At 40.4% G+C, this 18570-nt stretch overlaps 1 protein-coding gene across 5 annotated transcripts in view; it reads right to left on the bottom strand.

Moving 5' to 3' along the window:
* The window catches only part of LOC140849278 (serine/threonine-protein kinase TAO1-like), a 135688-nt gene that overhangs the window by 91338 nt on the left and 25780 nt on the right, over window positions 1-18570 (bottom strand). Inside the window, exons 1-2 of one of the 5 annotated variants that reach the window (XM_073236276.1) lie at window positions 12014-12846; window positions 8789-8907 (exon numbers count right to left, since the gene is read on the bottom strand). The gene's annotated coding sequence lies outside the window, so the exon portion shown is untranslated. Of the gene's footprint in view, window positions 1-8788; window positions 8908-12013; window positions 12847-13428; window positions 13543-18570 lie in introns of those variants that run through there. The other 4 variants (XM_073236278.1, XM_073236279.1, XM_073236275.1 and 1 more) reach the window with 4 other exon arrangements.

Genomic DNA, 18570 nt, shown 5'->3' on the forward strand with positions numbered 1-18570 from the left:
AGAAAACCCACTGTAAGGGGGGGTTAAAATATTAAAACTTTATACTGGAAAACATGCTCAAACATATTTAACTTTGAAGCTATTTAACTGGTAAGGGTCTGTGACTTTTTTGAAAAGTTGAGTCACTAATCTAGTCTCCTCTTTAGACCACTTAGAATCTAACTGCTTAGATTCTCTCTCCGGGTCTCTTCCACTTCTGTTTTCATTTCCATTTCCCCTGCCACTGCAGTGGTCCACGACGCTCCATGTCTCGCCTGGATTTCTGTGGTAGTTTTCTGTCTTGTCTCATTACTTGCAGTATGTTTTTCCAACTCATCCTTTGCTCCGCCACTAGAAATACCTTCACTAGCCAGTCATATCACTCATACCTACTAGCATCTTAACACAGTTTTCAGGGCTTTCTATACTCTTATTCCAACCTAGGAAGTAGTCAGGAAAAAGCATAAACTTCAGGCCTTGGATCGATTTTTGCTTCTGCCCCTTATAAGCTTTGTAACTTTGGGGGGAATCACTTAGGTTTTCTCAGCTTTTATTTCCATCTTTGAGGGGTGGTATTAACAGCTCACAAAGCTGTCATGTAAATCAAATGAGATTATACATGAGAAGGAACTTAGCACAAAGCCAGGCACACACTAACTGATCATCAATTGACCCTTTCTCGCTCTAGGTTCATCCACTACTACTGCCTTCTGCCTCGCTTCCACTACTCCTGCTCCCATAATCCTGGCACATTACACACCCCTCTCTGGGACATTTGCTTTTCTCAAATAAGACAGGGACTCTCAGGCCCCTGTGGCTCTGATGATATTATACTGTCTGCCTCATATGCCCTTTATTGCCTTCTCCGAGTGAAATTCTACCCATGCATCAAAGCCTGGCTCAAATGTCAACAACTCCCAGGAAGTCTTCCCTTTCTTCCATGGATCAGAATTAACCACTTTTCCTTTGTGTTCTCCCTTTACACTGCTTGCAGCTTTACTTTAGTGTTTATTTCTTTGTGCCATAATATTATTATTTAAATATAAAATTACATTTATATACATGTTGCCTGCATCAATTACAAGCTTCTCAAAGGCAGAAATCATACTTTTCTTTTTATTCTAACCAATTAACACCTTTTACTGGAAGGGATTTAAAAAATGTTGGCTAATTGAATAAATATATATATATATATATGAAAAACATATTCAAAAGGAGTTAACTTTTTTTTTTTTTTTTTTTAGAGGGCATCTCTCATATTTATTGATCAAATGGTTGTTAACAACAATAAAATTCAGTATAGGGGGGTCAATGCTCAATGTACAATCATTAATCCATCTCAAGCCTAATTCTCGTCAGTCTCCAATCTTCTGAAGCATAACGAACAAGTTCTTACATGGTGAACGAATTCTTACATAGTGAATAAATTCTTACATGGTGAACAGTACAAGGGCATTCATCACAGAAACTTTCGGTTTTGATCACGCATTATGACCTATAAACAATCAGGTCAAATATGAATATTCGTTTGATTTTTGTACTGGATTTATATGTTGATCCCACATTTCTCCTATTATTATTATTATTTTTATTTTTAATAAAATGCTGAAGTGGTAGGTAGATGCAAGATAAAGGTAGAAAACATAGTTTAGTGCTGTAAGAGGGCAAATGTAGATGATCAGATGATCAGGTGTGTGCCTATGGACTAAGTATTAATACAGGCTAGACAAGGGCAGCAAGACATCCACGGATGCAGAAGATTTCTCTCAAAGCAGGGGGGGTGAGGTTCTGAGCCTCACCTCTGTTGATCCCCAAATTCTCACCTGATGGCCCCCCTGCGACTGTGCCTCTCTTAGGTTGTTCCTCCCTTGAGGAATCTTACCCGTCTCTGGCTAACCAGTTATCTTCCGGGGCCATACAGGGAAATGTAAAGTTGGTAAGTGAGAGAGAAGCCATATTGTTTGCAAAGGTTAGCTTTTTACTTCTTTGCAGATTTATGCCCTGTGGCTTCTATGCCCAGCACTTGTCTCGAGGTATCTTTACCACCTGGAGGAATTATGATACTCGGTAAATTCGATATGAGGCACGAATTCTATTTAAGGGTTGCAATTAGGAAGGAAGAAGAAAAGCTATAGATGTAGCATATGAAGGAAACATGGGAGGATTGATTATTTCTTTGACATATCTTCTTGTATAGTACCTTAAGTATGTATAGGTTTTAAACTACTAACTAATTTGCACACACATATTAACATAATAGGAATACGGTGACATAAACAAAGCAAATCTATAATTACCATCCATCTCCAGTGAAGCCAAGAAAACCATTTAGGCATCCTAGGCATTTGTGAAAATTTATCTATGATATGATGGATATTGTCCAACTGTACTTGAACCATCAGACAAATTAAAGCAGCCCATTTCTGGGATCTGTTCACATCCCATATGTTCTTTTAACAGTAGATAGTCTATAGTCATGAGATTTTGGAGTGCTACAACTTGCACCCCTCCCAACTCCTGGTTGAGTTCCAACAGTACAGATTCAGTCAAATTCATTGTCTCACTGTATGCACATGCCAGCCTAGACACCTCCCTCCTCATTCCTATGGCAAGTCCAGGAGACGGTGGGCTGGATGCAGCCACAACCGTAGCATCGTCTGGATCCCTGTGGAGGCTTTTTGATGATCATCCCCCGGCACAAGTCCTCCAGAGAGTGCTGATGCCAGAAGCTCCTCCTCATATCGTATCTTAGTTCATTTTCTGGGTATCCAAGCTAGGCCTTGATCTTCTGCATAGAAACAAGCAGACCCTTTGCCCACACTTTGACATGCCCTCTATACCACTGTGCAGAACTCATTGGAGGTCAACACACAGGGATTGCCTTTTTTTTTTTTTTTTAATTAAGAGAAAGGAATATTATCAGAAAAGAGTACCTCCATAGCTGATCATCTGACACCCTTTAAGTGATCAACATTAAGGATATTTAAAGCATGCGTTGATCTTTGATTTACCAATAGTTTTATCCTGTCGAGGAGTAATCCCCCTTTTCTTTCTTTCTTTCTTTTTTTTTTTTTTTAATTTTTAATCAACACTTACATGAAGAATACTATGTTTACTATGCTCTCCCCTATATCAGGTCCCCCCTAACAACCACATTACGGTTACTGTCCATCAGCTTAGCAAAATGTTGTAGAGTCACTACTTGTCCTCTCTGTGTTGTGCAGCCCACCCTCCCCTTTCTCCCTCCCCCCCATGCATGCTAATCTTAATACCCCCCTTCTTTTTCCCCCCTATCCCTCCCTGCCCACCCATCCTCCCCAGTTCCTTTCCCTTTGGTACCTGTTAGTCCATTTTTGGGTTCTGTAATTCTGCTGCTGTTTTGTTCCTTCAGTTTTTCCTTTGTTCCTATACTCCTCAGATGAGTGAAATCATTTGGTATTTCTCTTTCTCCGCTTGGCTTATTTCACTGAGCATAATACTCTCCAGCTCCATCCATGTTGCTGCAAATGGTTGGATTTTTCCACTTCTTATGGCTGAGTAGTATTCCATTGTGTATATGTACCACATCTTCTTTATCCATTCATCTACCGATGGACATTTAGGTTGCTTCCAATTCTTGGCTATTGTAAATAGTGCTGCGATAAACATAGGGGTGCATCTGTCTTTCTCAAACTTGATTGCTGCATTCTTAGGGTAAATTCCTAGGAGTGGAATTCCTGGGTCAAATGGTAGGTCTGTTTTGAGCATTTTGATGAACCTCCATACTGCTTTCCACAATGGTTGAACTAATTTACATTCCCACCAGCAGTGTAGGAGGGTTCCCCCAAAAGGAGTTAACTTTTATCAGAACAAAATACCAAGCACTTGTTCTGACTTTTCAAGTAGGTTTTAGAAAACTTCTCCCTGAAAAACACACCATTTTTTAATCTTTATAATACATTTATTAAAAATAATGAAGGCATGACCTAAAATGGTACATCTTCTGAAACTTCACACTCAGTGTATATAGCAAGGTATTACTTTCAAACTACCAAACTGATTTTAAAAATTGGTATCAACTGTTATCCACTGATGGGCTACCAGTGAGTGAATACTAATAGTGGGGTGATGATTCAAAGAGGAATAATCATGGTACACACATTAAAATGAATATTAGGCATTATTTTAAAATTATGTTTTCAAATACTTCATCAGCTCACACTATATGAGTGAAATAATCAGGACATAAAGCTGATTCCAATTTTGCAAGTATATAATTTAGAGAAAAAAAGACTAAGGAAATATAGAAGATGTTAAAATGTGGTTATTTTGGAGTGGGGAGATTATAGGTGATTTTAATTTTTTGTCCCTTGTATTATCTGAATGTGCTACATACACAATTATATAGTTAGCAAAGTAATTTCTGAAAGATTAAATATAAAGAAATTCTCATTAAACTTTAGTCAGATTTGCGAATAAGTAAAATTAAGTTTTATTAGCCCAGTAAAAGACTCTGATATTTAATATTAATTGCAACATATTCATGCAGACATCATTAAAAACCAAGTGTTAATGCTGTAGTTTAGCAAGTATTGATAAAAGTTGCCCTTAATTTAAACAGAAAGCAGAGTAAGTACCCATTTGACTAGTTATTTGGTAGGCAGAGAAGTCCTAGCTCCGGAGGGGGAAAGACTCAGCTGACATCCAGCCTGGCTGCTGCTTGGCTGTGTGACTTGCTCTCTCTGAGCCACAGCTACCCTATCCACAGACCAGGAAAATCCTCATTTTCTCTCGTTACTTGCAGAACTGATGCAGACATGGTTTATGGAATCTCGACCACAACGTCTAGGACGTGGCAGGACCTGGGTCTCGGGTCTCATGGACCTGGAGGCTGTCCCCTCAGTTGGAAGACGGACAAGGATGAGTGCAGGGGTTCATTCTGCCTAAAAGGGAACACGGGAGGTCTGCCTAAGCTTGTTGGGTAGTAAAGGCTGATTGTAAAACTGACTCCGAGTCACCACAGGTATCGCCGACTGCACCAGCCACAGCCGTGAATGTGGCACGCAGTGGTAGACCCCTCTGGAGAGCGGGATGACGGGCCATTAAAGGAAGCTGATGGGGGGTGAGAAGTTGGGAAGAACAAAACTGATGGGAGAGAGGGAGGAGAGAACAAGTTTCAAAGGGTAGTGCCACCAACAGGGCAGAGAAAAAATGAAGCCAAGGGAGAGACCAGAAATAACCAGACTGTCAAACAGGGATGAGTAAGGGGAGAGGCAAAGAGGCTCTTCCTTGCCTGTGACTTCCTCTCGAAATTTTCTCCGCCTCTTGTACTTATTCCCGTATGTCTCCCTCTTTTCAATTCCCACCACTTCATTTCTAAAACTACATTTTCATTCGCAAGAGTCACTCCCACGTGCTGTCTGACAAGTGGTATTCCTCCCACCAGGAGTCAGGAAGTGAAAACCCAGGGAAACACCAACCCAGAGTGGCTCCCCCAACCCCCAAGGCCCTCCAGCATCCAGGATGAGATCTAGAGCTGATCCTGGTTCCAGACAGGAGGGGTCCAGTGCAGAGGGAGCAGCTGCTCACCTCTCCACTTTCTCTTCCTGGCCATTGATGTCCTCATTTGCACTCTCTTCAATTACAAAGGATGCACTTGTCTTCAATTACAGGCGACCCACGCAAATGTCCCATGATTAGAATTTACCACCTGATAATTGGATGGTCACCTTCCCTTTCTGGCAAATTTATAAAATGTTATTTTAAAACGTCAGTATTGGACATGTTTAAAAGAAAGTTCACACAAAAACAAGGCCATGAGAATATGTGGTCAAAAGCCATGGTGCCCTCAGGGTGGGAATGCATTTATTTCCATAGTGCACCAGTTTGTCTCCCAGTCTGTCAGTTTAACGTGCCAAGAAAATGCTCAAGTAAAATGTTTCATTCTGGTTTTCTTCAAGAAAGCTGTATACTTTAAAATAAATAAATAAATAAAGGTTATACTGAATCAAGAGTATCAATGACAGTTAAATGTTACCCATGTGGGTGCTCAGGGAGGGTGACTTCAAAGACACAGTGATGCAGTTTGATAAAAGTGTAACAACCCATGAAAAGTTCATCTTTCGGGAAATCTCTACTTGAAAAATAAGATGACACTAATATTGTCCCTGGAAATGCATTCATTCTCTAGTAAAAGCGTGTCATCCACACCTCATCAAAGAGATGCTAATGTCTACAATTGCCAAAAGCTGGGCTGCCTGAAGTGAAAGCTGCAATGTTCTCGCAAACGACTTTGTTCAGTAAATAAGTACAATGTTAAGAGACATTTTCTTGTAAGATACACCAAGAAATAAAAAGGGAGTACCCTACCAAATGAAAACAAATGCACCCCAAAACACAATATGAAACAAGTGGTGGGGGACCTCCCTGGAGAAGCTGATTTGCTCATTGCACCTTTGGACCCACCCTGCTTCTCAGGGAGGGGGTCCTGACGAACCACAGGACATGGGAACAGGCTGACTGATGCTTTGCATTTCTTCCACTTTGCTTGCGGTTCTCAGGAACTTGGACAAAGCCAAGAAAGAAACAAGAGCTGCCAGGCTCTGAATAACTCTTTAGAAGTGGCGCCTCTAAAAAAGAATCACCGGGTTTGAGGTGAATGGGATTGAGAGGACAGAAAGAAAAGGACAGAAGCGCTGTCAGAGAACTTCAGAGCCACAGACAGAAACAGCTCTGCCTTCCTCAGAGGGAAGCTTTACTTTTTGCTGAGCTGTCCCCAGGCACTGCCCCACGGGGCCTCCCCGCGTGGCAGAACCCGGCGCTGGTATAAGAGCTGATTTTAGTCTCTGAGGTAACGTGGAAGGACATTACGTTCTCAGGCGTGGCTCACTGTAGGGATTAGCACATATGGCCTAAGAAAGATATGCTGGATATGTGGTAAATCATTCTCAGGAGCCCATCATGAAGCCCACTTTGTTTTAACAGCACATATTTTAGCTAAAGTACTACAAAACAATCACTAATTAGAAAAAAAAAAAAAGAAAATCCCACTAAGGAGATCACATTTTCACCGACTTCCCATTTTCTCCTAAGAGTTTTTCCTTTTTCCTCAATAAAGCCAACCAACAAGAGGCAGTTTACATAATCATTAAGAGCATGAACTCTGCAGTCACATTTCCTCGGTTTTGAGCCAGAAATATGAAATTGGGTAATTTGTTCAACCTGCATAAGCCTCAATATCCCCCTCTGTAAAATGGGCATGATACCACCACTGACCTCATAGCACCCTGAATAGAGCTGGCACACAGTAAGTGCTCAGAGAAGGTCAGTATTTGTTAATGGTTATAAAAAGAAAAAAAGTTACTACTGCAAAGTCATGACATCCTTGTGCCTAGACTGAAAAAATAAGGCATATGATTAATGTGTTTAATTATCTGTATGTCTGCCTCTCAGAGTTAAGAATGTATTTCTTGAAGGCTTATTCATTTTTGTCTCAAATGTCTCAGTTTCTGGCATATAAGAGCTCAGTAAATGTTTCAGTACAGAAGCGAAAGGAAAGGAACAAAACTTTGCAGACCAAATAATGTGAGCAATTGTTAATATTGTCATATAAATAAATTCAGATTTAATGAGCTTTTACTGAGTGCCTACTTTATGCTAGGCCCCACATGAAGACTTCACATTATCTTAATAGATTTCTACAGACAAGACACATCTGTGCAACTGTAAAAATAAGAGACTGGCTACTGAGCTGGACTGAGACTCAGACTATAACCAGCTTACAACCAGAAAAGGGTTCGTTAATTAAATCTGAGTTAATTTTCAAGCTATACAAATAACATATTTATATGCTTCCAAAATGTAGAAGCAGAGGGTCCATGGACCACAACATGGGGGGATGCTATAGGACTACACTGTCTCCTCTAGATCTAGGGCAGGGTGATGGTACCCAGCTGGGATACAAAAAGCACCTTGGGGATAGTTCTACCACCCAAAGGGCCCACGTCAGAAAAAAGCCCTGTTTTAAAGGATCTCTTTAACCACAGAATAAAGAACTACATATTACATCCAAGACTCGGCAGCAACTCAATTTCCAAATGTTAGTTTTTTCATGAAATCATCATATATCCCAGGAAAAAGTCATACTGATCTCAGCTCTTTTACTTTTTACTTTTTTGGGAAGAATGTTAAGCCAGTGTAAAATGAGTAAGTGGATTTCAGTCTTCTGAAAGGGCTTTTGGGTATGGTTGAGAAAGCTAACTTTGAAAACTTAGCAACACAGGATACATTATGAGTAAGTTCCTTACTTTTATTTTTAGTAATGATGCTAATTCACCAGATCCTTCTGAAAGAGTCCTTTTATTAATTTCAATGAAGTCAAGTTGAGAACAAGTTGTAATATGAAACACACTTTATGCAACTATGTTGAAATTCTCTGCCAGAGTTACATATTCCCATGTAAGAACTTTATGGTAAAACAATTTCAAAACAATATCAAGCATCAGGTTGGGTTCATTTTGGTTTTAGGTTGCCACAGGAAAACTCTTTCTATACAAATCATTGAAATCCTAAGGCAAAATGATAGTGCTTTTAGTAGGAAAAAAAATCATGTTCCCTACAGTTTATAATAAAAGAGCTGAAACTGAGCCCCAACTGAAATTATACTGTTAGGCAACTCCAAAAACTAAACATAAAAACATGCTAAAATGCAACACAGAAGGAAAACCATTCTCATATGCACAGTTTTAGATGCTTAGCCATTCCTGACCCCAGCCCAGATGAGATCGACTGATCCTTCACAGGGTTTCCTCCCATCAGCCAACAAACTCACGCGCTTCTCGGCCACACGGTTCCTCAGGAAAACGCGAGCAATACATTTAAAGGCCAGAAGAAATCCCGTGGGTGGGTTTGGTCTGCTTTTCAAAACCAATGAACTTCTCATTAAATAACCTTTAATAACAAGAGAGAAGTTTACAAGACATACACCCAACTTAACTACAAGGCAGGCTATGTTGCATATCTCACCGTATTTTTTTTTTTTTAAAAGAGAAGCTTTCTGAATGGCACAATCCATTTTGCCAGGTAATGTCAGAAAATTAATGAGTCCTACTTGGAAGTACTACCAGGCTCATTTTTAGAATGATTTTCAGGAAGTATGATGTTTCGATCACAAAAGCCCAAGCATCTAAAACCTCCATGACACTTCATTAATTCTTTATAAAAAAATCTTTCATAACATTCTTTATAAAATAAAGTCTTGCAACCACAGGAGAATTCTGAGAATCCAGCTTTTCCAGAAAGCTTAAGAGAAATACTTGCGTTTCACCATTCTCAAAATCATTTGAGTTTGAAACAAAATAAACATATTATTCTATTTAATATCGTTGCACAAGCAAATTCAAAAGAATGAAATGTGTTCAAAGTTACTAGAAAAAATGTAGCAATACAGGCTGCCAACTTGTTCAATGTCAAGCTCTAGGCAGTGTAGCCACACTAGCAGTAAATGACTGACTCAGAGTGAGTCACGCTTAAGCCATTTTTGCTTTTAAAGTACTGCCAGGCACTGTGTTAATATTCAACCCAGAGTAAATTTAGCCCAACAAGAAAACAAGTGTTTCCATGGTTGCTTCTTCACAGTGTTTATGGTATATATGCAGCCATTAGGCACAGAAATCCAGTCAGATAAATTAAGTAGAAATGCTCATCTTTCATTTCTATCAAGGCTTTCAGACACTGGGAATGTTAAATGCAACCCAGGCTATTCTTCCATCTCCTTTCGTCTACCCACCCCTCCAGACCTCAAAAGGCAAATATGTAGAGTATACTATTAGTTTTGAAGTCTGTACCATTAAAGTGCCTTTGGCAGATTGCTGTTTGCAGATTTTATTTGGCCCTATGTTAAGGGTCACAACCACTTATATTTCTCTGTGCAGCTACAGGGCTGAAATGCTTAAAAAGTATCTAGCAAGAACAGTAGAAAATGTGGACTGCAGATACCAAATGAAGTCATTATACAGTATCATGCATAGTGAATGGTCAGAGTCTGCTAATGTGGTAATGTGAACACTCAGAAAGTGTTAAAAAAATACTGGTTGGGAGAGATGAATGGCTAGCATCTGATTGATCTGAAAATATCTCAATTTCTTTCAAAATATGCTATTTCTGTTCCAATGCACATGGAGCTCTTAGACTTGGATAGCGCAGTGAATGAGAAACAGTTGCTAGGATTCTTTCCTAGTGAATCCACCTGCCTGTTTGCAATATAGAATCTCAGCACTAACTATATAGAACCTACACTATGGTCAAATAAGGGGGTTTGGCATTTTGCTCAGGAAAAAATCTTAAAGCTAGCTATCTCAGCTCTGGGTTTTAAAGTAGGATGTATGCCCCTTAGTATATAAACTCTCAGAATTGCTATTCAAAATTAGCTTTGATCTAAAAATGAAAAATAATTCGATTTCACTAATAATATATACTGGCATTAAGCAGGACATGCATAAATATGAATACAGCAAATATCAGAGGCCTATGCTCTTTCTCAGGGGGCAGAACAGTCTAAAATGTGTGGAGACCACTGTTGTACCAAATAAAGTCTCCTGGAGTTTAAGAGCCTTTTCTTCTCTTCGTGTTCTATCCTAGTACAATGTTTTTTACATTTAAATGGTCATTGGCACAAACGAAGTATAGTGGAAAAGTCTAGATCAGCAAGCAACTGGAGAAGACAGAGAAATGGTAATCTGAGTGAGGCAGGTCTGGAAAACAGCCACACGAAGGAGCTCACTGCAGCTCAGTGCAGCTGTAATGATACACTGGGAACACAAAGTCACACAGACCAGCCTCATCCAAGAGCCCATCTCTGAACAAAAACACTGACCTGTTCTCTTAACAAGACACCTCTACCTCTAGGACTCCGTGAACATTAAAATAATGGTTTAAAAGCTCTTTTCAATGAACTGGAAAAGCCTCACACAAGTGTAGTTAGATAACAGACATCTTTAAAAACACATGGCTCTTGGAGAACAACTGTGAAAGGGGTTCCCTGGTGGTGCAAAAGATGGAGACTCCTAAAATAGTCTCTGACTTGCTTGCATGGAATCTTTCAGTCCTATGGGAAGCTCTAACACAGGGCTTGGCCTAGAGCAGGTGCTTAATGAATCTCTGAGGAATAAACGGATAGAATACAAAACTCTTTACTCATAAAACACCTTATTTGAAGCCCACACATTCTAAAGCTCTGTGTTTGTTATGTGTATGTTTACTGCACTGGTAATTTTCCGACTCTGAAAGCCTAAGGGACTATATACACACTTCATCAGAATGTTTTGCTTTCTGACTCCTTCGATCACTGACTTCACTAACTCTACTTACAGTTCAGACAACCTATTATTTACCTGAAAGTTCAACATTATAGGATTATAAACAGTAGTTAAATCTCCACATAGGCAAAGACAGGGAGGGATGAATAGTTGAAGCATGAGATTTTAGGGTAGTAAAACTATTCTATATATTATATGGTGAATACACAACATTACACATTTGTCAAAAACTTATAGGCCGTTTGATCTAGTAATTCCACTTCTGGGTATAAAAATTAAAACTAGGGACTCAAACGGGTATTTGTATACCAGTTTCATTAGCATCACTACCGCCATGAGGTGGAAACAACCCAAGTGTCTATTGACAGATAAATCGATAAACAAAATGTGGTATGCGGACACACACACACACACACACACACACACACACACACACACACACTGGAATACTGGAATATCATTCAGTCTTTAAAAAGGAATGAAATTCTGATATGTGCTATAACACAAATGAACTTTGAAGACATTACGCTAAGTGACATAAGCCAGACACAAAAGGATGATTTTGGACCTGGTCGGCTCCCTCCCTCCCCGGGCGGCCCCTCCGGCGGAGCGCGCCTACTCCAGGCCCCCGGCCGGGACACGCGCTGACCGCCGAGCAACTCGCACTGCCGCCCCCTGGTCCGGTTTCCCCGTGCCCTCAGGCGGAGGCAGGGGTCCCGCCGCGCCCCGCAGCCACGTACCTTCCAGCCCGCAGAGCGGTCGCTGTCGTCTTCACCCCTGAAGTGGGGCCCGTTCTGGAACCTCCAGCGCAGATCCGCGGAAGCGGGAGCCGTTTCTCAGCCGAGGTCTCTGAAGTCCGGCCGGCCGGGCCAGCGGCTCCAAGTCCGGGCCGACCGCCGCCGTCCGTCCGTCGCGGGAGAGACGAGAAGGGGCGAGTGCGGCGCCGGGAGCCCAGCGGGTGCGAGGCGGCGATCCAAGGCTGGGGGGCGAGGTCGGGAGGAAGGCGCAGCACAGCACAGTTCTTCGCGGGCCCAGAACTTCGCGGGCCCAGAACTTCGCGGGCCCATCATCTGGTCTCCGCCGGCCCGCTGCGCAGACGTTAAGGCGGGCCGAAGCACGGAAGGCGTGCGCCGGCTGGTGTCCCTGCGGCGCTCACGATGCTACTGACCGTTGAATAACGGCGGCGGCGGCGGCGGCGGCGACTGCAGCTACTACACCGCCCCCGGGGTTACGCACTCTGCGCCCAATGGCTGCCCGTCCACGACAGACGGCCCTCAGGGCCAATGAGCGCGAGGCGCCACGACGCAGGCCCGCCCCCGACCGATGGCAAAAGTTAGAAGATAGAAAATAGAAGAAAAAAATGAAATCACGGTGAAAGTAAATGAAATAAACACTAAATAAAAAGGACAGGAGTCAAAATCAGAAATAGAATTTAAAGAGAAGTGAAGTGACACCACTTAAATACAAAGGATTGAAGAGATAAGTATGAAAAATTACATGGCAATAAATTTGACACCCTAGAAGAAATGGATAAGTTCCTAGAATCATACCATGTTAAAAACCTGTTCTGGGGGAAATAGAAATCTGACCAGACTAACAACTAGTAACCAATTGAATCAGTAATCAAAAACTCCACACAATCAAAAGTCCAAGATGTTTTCATTGGAGAATTCCACCCAAACATTGAAATAAGAGTTAATACCTATCCTTCTCAAACTATTCCCAAAAACTGAAGAGGAAGGAACGCTTACAAAATCATTTCTATGAGGACAAAATCACACTGTTACCAAAACAAGATTAGGACACTACCAAAAATAAAAAATAAAAAAAAGACAACTACCCACCAATATTCCTGTAAAGCATAGTTGTAAAAATCCTCAACAAAATATTAGCAAACTGCATTCAAAAATACATTAAAGGATCATTCACCAAACCAAATGGGATTTATTCTAGGGATGCACGAATGGCTCACTACCAGCAAATTAATACATATAAACACCGTATTAACCAAAGGAAGGATCAAAACTATACAAACATCTCAATACATGCTGAAAGAGGATCTGACAAAATTCGTATCCACTCATGATAAAACATTTCATCAAAGTTGGTATAGAAAGAACCTATATCAACATAAAAAAGGCCTTATCTGACTTACCCACTGCTAATATCATAGTCCATGGGGAAAAGCTGACAGCATTTTGTCTCAAATCAGGAACAACTGAAGGATGTCCAGTATCACCACTTTTATTCACCATAGTACTGGAAAGTCCTAGCCACAGAAAATGACAAGAAAAAGAAATAAAAGGCATCCAGATTGTTAAGAAGTAAAATTGTCAGCCTTTGCAGATTGACATGATACTCTATTTAAAAAAAACTCTAAAACTCCAAAAAAATTAACAGAATTAATAAATAAGCTCAGTAACATTGCAAGATGTAAAGTCATTATACAGAAAAATGTTGCATTTCTATGTACAAAAAGATAAACTACCCTACCCAAAACAGAAATTAACAAACCAATCCCATTTACAAATGTATCCAAAAGAATGAAGTTCTTAGACACAAATCTAAAGAAGGAAAATGAAAAAAAAAAAAAAGGATGATTTTGTATAATTCCACATTTATGAGGTACCTCAGTCAGATACATAGAGACTGAAAGTAGAACAGTGGTTTCCAGAGTCAAGGGGTAGGAGAGCAGTTATTGTTAATGGATATTGAGCTTCAGTACAAGATAAGGAAAAAGTGCTAGAGACAAACAGTGGTGAAGGCTGCACAACAATGTGAATATACTTAATGCCACTGAACTGTATGCCAAAAAATAGCTGAAATGGTAAATTTCATGTTATATTTATACTTACCACAAAAGAGCCCCACAGAGCAAGACAGCACAAAGAATGAACTCTAATATAAGTGATGGATTCTAGTTAATAGTACAGTATTAATATTATTGGTTTAACAACTGTAACAATGTACCACTAAAATGTAAGATGCTAAAAATGGGAATGGGTAGAGGGGGAAAACTTATCAGAAATCTCTGTACTATCTGCTCAATTGTTCTCTAAACCTAAAATTCTTCTAAACTATAGTCTACTCATTAAAAAGAAAAACCTAAGCAAAGGAGGTTGCTCTGTAAAGAAGCAGACATTTTTCTTTCATGTAATGCTGTGTACTCACTTCTCAGTGACCCATTTCCTTATCTGGGGACCCTGGGACCCCCCATCAGAACCCTGAGCCCCACACACTCAGCCTGGCTCCAGCCTCTTTTCCTGCTGATTCTGACCTTGTTCCTTAATGTTCATGTAATGTCCTAATGTGAGGGACCCAGATGCAGGTTCTCTTGCTCCCATGGGCCCTGGATGCTCTTACTATGCCCCAGTCTGTCTGCCTTGCTGTGACCTATGACTTGTCTTGAACTCATTATTTGTGTATTTTCTGGCTGGAAGTGACTGACCCTACTACTGACTGTTGGTACTCTAAACTTCGATACAGTTCCCTAATTCTGTCCACCAACCTTCTATTTATTTTTGCTGTAAGGCCCAGACCAGCCCGGTAGTAATTAACTATGAACAGTGCTTTGTGGGAATGATATTGATACAAAATGGTTAGGTTCAAGAACATTTCTTAACACTGAAAATAGAGAGAGTTCTTTATTCAATTGTAAAATGCCTCTTTATAAAGCTCTTAGGGGGTACAAACTATACTCTACCTTCTCATTTCCTGCCTTAATTCTATGTTCACAGGGTATCCTACACGTAAACGGAGAACTGCAAACTTGAATGCCTACCAGGAAAAGCAGTGAAAGTGTACCAGATAGAAGACAAAGGAAGTAATGGTCAAGAATGGTGTCTGACCGAGAAGTACAGCTCTGATCTAAACCATTTAAAAACAACAAATCCCAACACTGTGTGAGCCAAACAAAACTCACCTTTCAAGCTAATGTGTTGATTTTGCAACATTAGAAAAAGAGAGAGAGAAGGTGGGAAAGCACGAGCACCTTAGGTAGACTCTGATATTCATGACACAAAATCTGGGCTAAATCACTCCATAAAAATGCTTATTTATTAAAATAACCAGAGAGAAGCTCAGGCCTGTGAAGGAGATGGGCATTCAAATCACGTTGTCAGGACACCTAACCCTTGCCAAGTGAGAATGTGATTAATAACATGACTTGCTTCATGTGTAATGTTGAGATGTTGGTAACCTACGAAGGCTGAAAGGACCTTCTTCTATGGCCTGATTCATTTTGCTTCCGCGGTGTCCTCAAAGGGAAAACTAGGTAGGGAGCAGAGAATAAAATCTTAAAATGAAAAAAAAAAAAGCCCCACAAATGTTCAAGATTCTTTTTTTCGTAAAGAGGCATACTCTTTTACACCAAATATTTAAGCTCTTTTCTTTCCCATTCTCATCATATAAAAGGGAATAGAACTATGACCGGTTGTTATCATTTACTGCTAAATGTAACTTTTAGATCAGAAAGTATTATTATGCATTGATCCTAAGATTATTTTTTAACAGATTAGAGAATGTCCTTCACAGTAAGCCTATGCCATGAGATACATGGAACAAAGCTTCTGCTTGCCTACCCTGAGCATTTGAATTAGCAGATGAATTAGAAAAAAGGCACATGTTCCTCCAGGCACACCAGGTACATACTTTGTGGATTAGAGCACAGGCCAGCACGTAGTCATCCCATGCCTCCTCGGCCAGGTGCTCAGGTGTAGTGCATAAGAAACTGTACAGCTGTATAGAGCAGAGACATCCTATCCCACAGTTCTGCTATCTTAATAAAGGGATTACTTAGATTCTGTGAGTCAGTACTTTCTAGCCCACCATCTCTTTATCTGACCAACCATCCCAAATTTATAACCCATGTAAAAATAATTCATGCCCTGGCAATGACTTTCAGTGATTTGATAATGAACCACTTTCTTGGATCCTCCCTCCCCTCAAACTTCAGCCTGGCTAACAACATGGTTACCTTCTCTGCATTTCTCACCTTGCTGTCTGTGGAGAGGTGACAAAATAGCCTGGTTATGAACTAGGTGTCCCTTCACAGTGGCCTGGCTCTCATGGCCTCAGCTCTGTGTGTGGCACCCCGTTAGCTCAACCAAGTCCCTGAACTTCTTCATTCTCCAAGAAGAGCAACTTTTAAGAGATTCTTCCCACCTAACTCACCCAGCTCTGCAGTGTAGACCCAGAAAGGCTCTATCAAGGGCTAGTGGGCAACCAGTCATAAATCTAATTGGTATCTTCAAGAGTTAGCATCTCTGGCAAGGGAAAAGTCAGTAGTAAATGGGGTGGCTTTGAGCACTATCAATGTTTCCTATATATGGGTACATATAACAGATACTGACAATGTAAAGTAAAATATTTAACACAACGGCAGTGACCATTATAAAATGTTTAGAAAGCAAAAGCCCTCTCTGCTACAAAATTACATATATAGATTCTGCACATATAAGATAATCAATCCATAAACAGTCACAGAGCACTATGGACGTCTAAGTAATCATGGAGGGAAACAATGCAAAGATGCATAATGGAATGATGATATTTTCTTTTCTTTCCCCACGCTTTACACGTCTTGAGAAGCCTTGCAGAGTCTAGCCTTTCTCTAGACTCCCCTCCTCTTTGCTGTTTTTCTTTAATTGAAGTGCTGTTGATAAACAATCTTATGCTGGTTTCAAATGTATAACACAGTAGTTCAACAGCTAAACATATGATTAAATCCTCACCCCCTCTAGTACAGTTACTATCTGTCAATGAAGAAAGGTGTTACAGAATCATTGACTATATACTTCACGCTGTACTACTGTCCTCATGACTAACTTATACTGTGATTGTGAATAATTGTGCCCCTTTATCTCCCTCACCCTCCTCGCCCACCTGTCCCAACTCCTCCCCCTTAGTAACCACTAGTTATTTCTCAGTGTCTATGAGTCTACTGGAATGAGTACATTTCCCACACCAAAACTCTGGATACATGGCCAGTGGGATAGAACATCAGAAACTAAAACTCTCCTAAAAGTTAAGGAATACAAAGTCAATGAAAATATCAGATTATCCTAAATTGCAAAGAGATGATAATATAAGGGAGATAAGTGGAAATATTCTGAAGGATAATGAACAATATGACACAGAGTAAGAGCACTTTATCTGGGACATGTAGGTGGCAAAGACCAAAATGTTCAATAACACCTGAGTTGGCCATTATGTAGGAAATGGTCTCACTCATACATTGTTGGTAGGAATTTCAATTAATATAATCTTTATGAAAGGCAGTTTGCCCTTCATAGTATAATTTAAAATTTCACATATGTTTTGACTCAGCAATTTCACCAGCATTTACCTTACAGATATAGACTACTTAGGTGGAATTTTGTAGACATAAGAATAGTTATTGCAGCAATGTCGGTACCAAACAATTATCCCCAACATCAGGAGACTGGTTAAAAATTATGAGTTACTATATGGCCATTAAAAAGAATGAAGAAGCCCTATATGCACTGACATTGCAGAATACCCAAAATATATTAAGTGAAACAAGCAAATTAGAACAGTATGCCTAATATGCTACCATCCTCTCTCTCTCTCTCTCACACACACACACACAGAGTGATATTTCTACCAGAATACATAAGAAATTGGCAACAACTGCCTCCATGGAGGCAAAGACCCTACTTTTCACTACATAGTCATTTTACTTTGTGAATTTTATCAAAAAGATAAAAACTATAAAGAGGGGCAGGGAATACATATATACAAGAAGTGCTATAGAGAGGAAGGGGCTATCTTGAGCAGGATTGGTTAACAAAGATCTCCCACAGAAGGCACTCTGAATGAAATCTGCCTGGGAGAGACAGTATGGAAGGCTGGGGAGGTGTCCTGGAGGCCAACCGGGTGAGGAAGAAAGGAACAAGCCATTTTTGTCTACAAAGAGTAAGTGGATCAGAAAGGGACTAATGTTATGCCGATACTGAACGCTACTCCCTTTTCCACGTTCTTATATGGCACTTGTCTATTAGTAGGTCATATGCATGAATCTAGAATGCAATCCATTCACTTACTGAATATCTATTATGAGCCAGGAACTATGCTAGATGTTGAGGACAGAAAACGGTGAGACTCAGTCCTTGTCCACAACAGGTTCTCTATCTGAGGAAAATGCAAAGCTAGGAGAGAAGAGGAATTCCATAGAGAAAAACCTGAGCAGCATATAGCCCAGGGCAATTATCTCTCTGTTCTGCATGGTGCAGGGATAATGAAGGTGCTGATAAAAACAACAGCTAACACTTATATA

Source organism: Manis javanica, chromosome 4 (assembly GCF_040802235.1).
Source record: "Manis javanica isolate MJ-LG chromosome 4, MJ_LKY, whole genome shotgun sequence".
In the NCBI taxonomy this organism is placed as follows: Eukaryota; Metazoa; Chordata; class Mammalia; order Pholidota; family Manidae; genus Manis; species Manis javanica.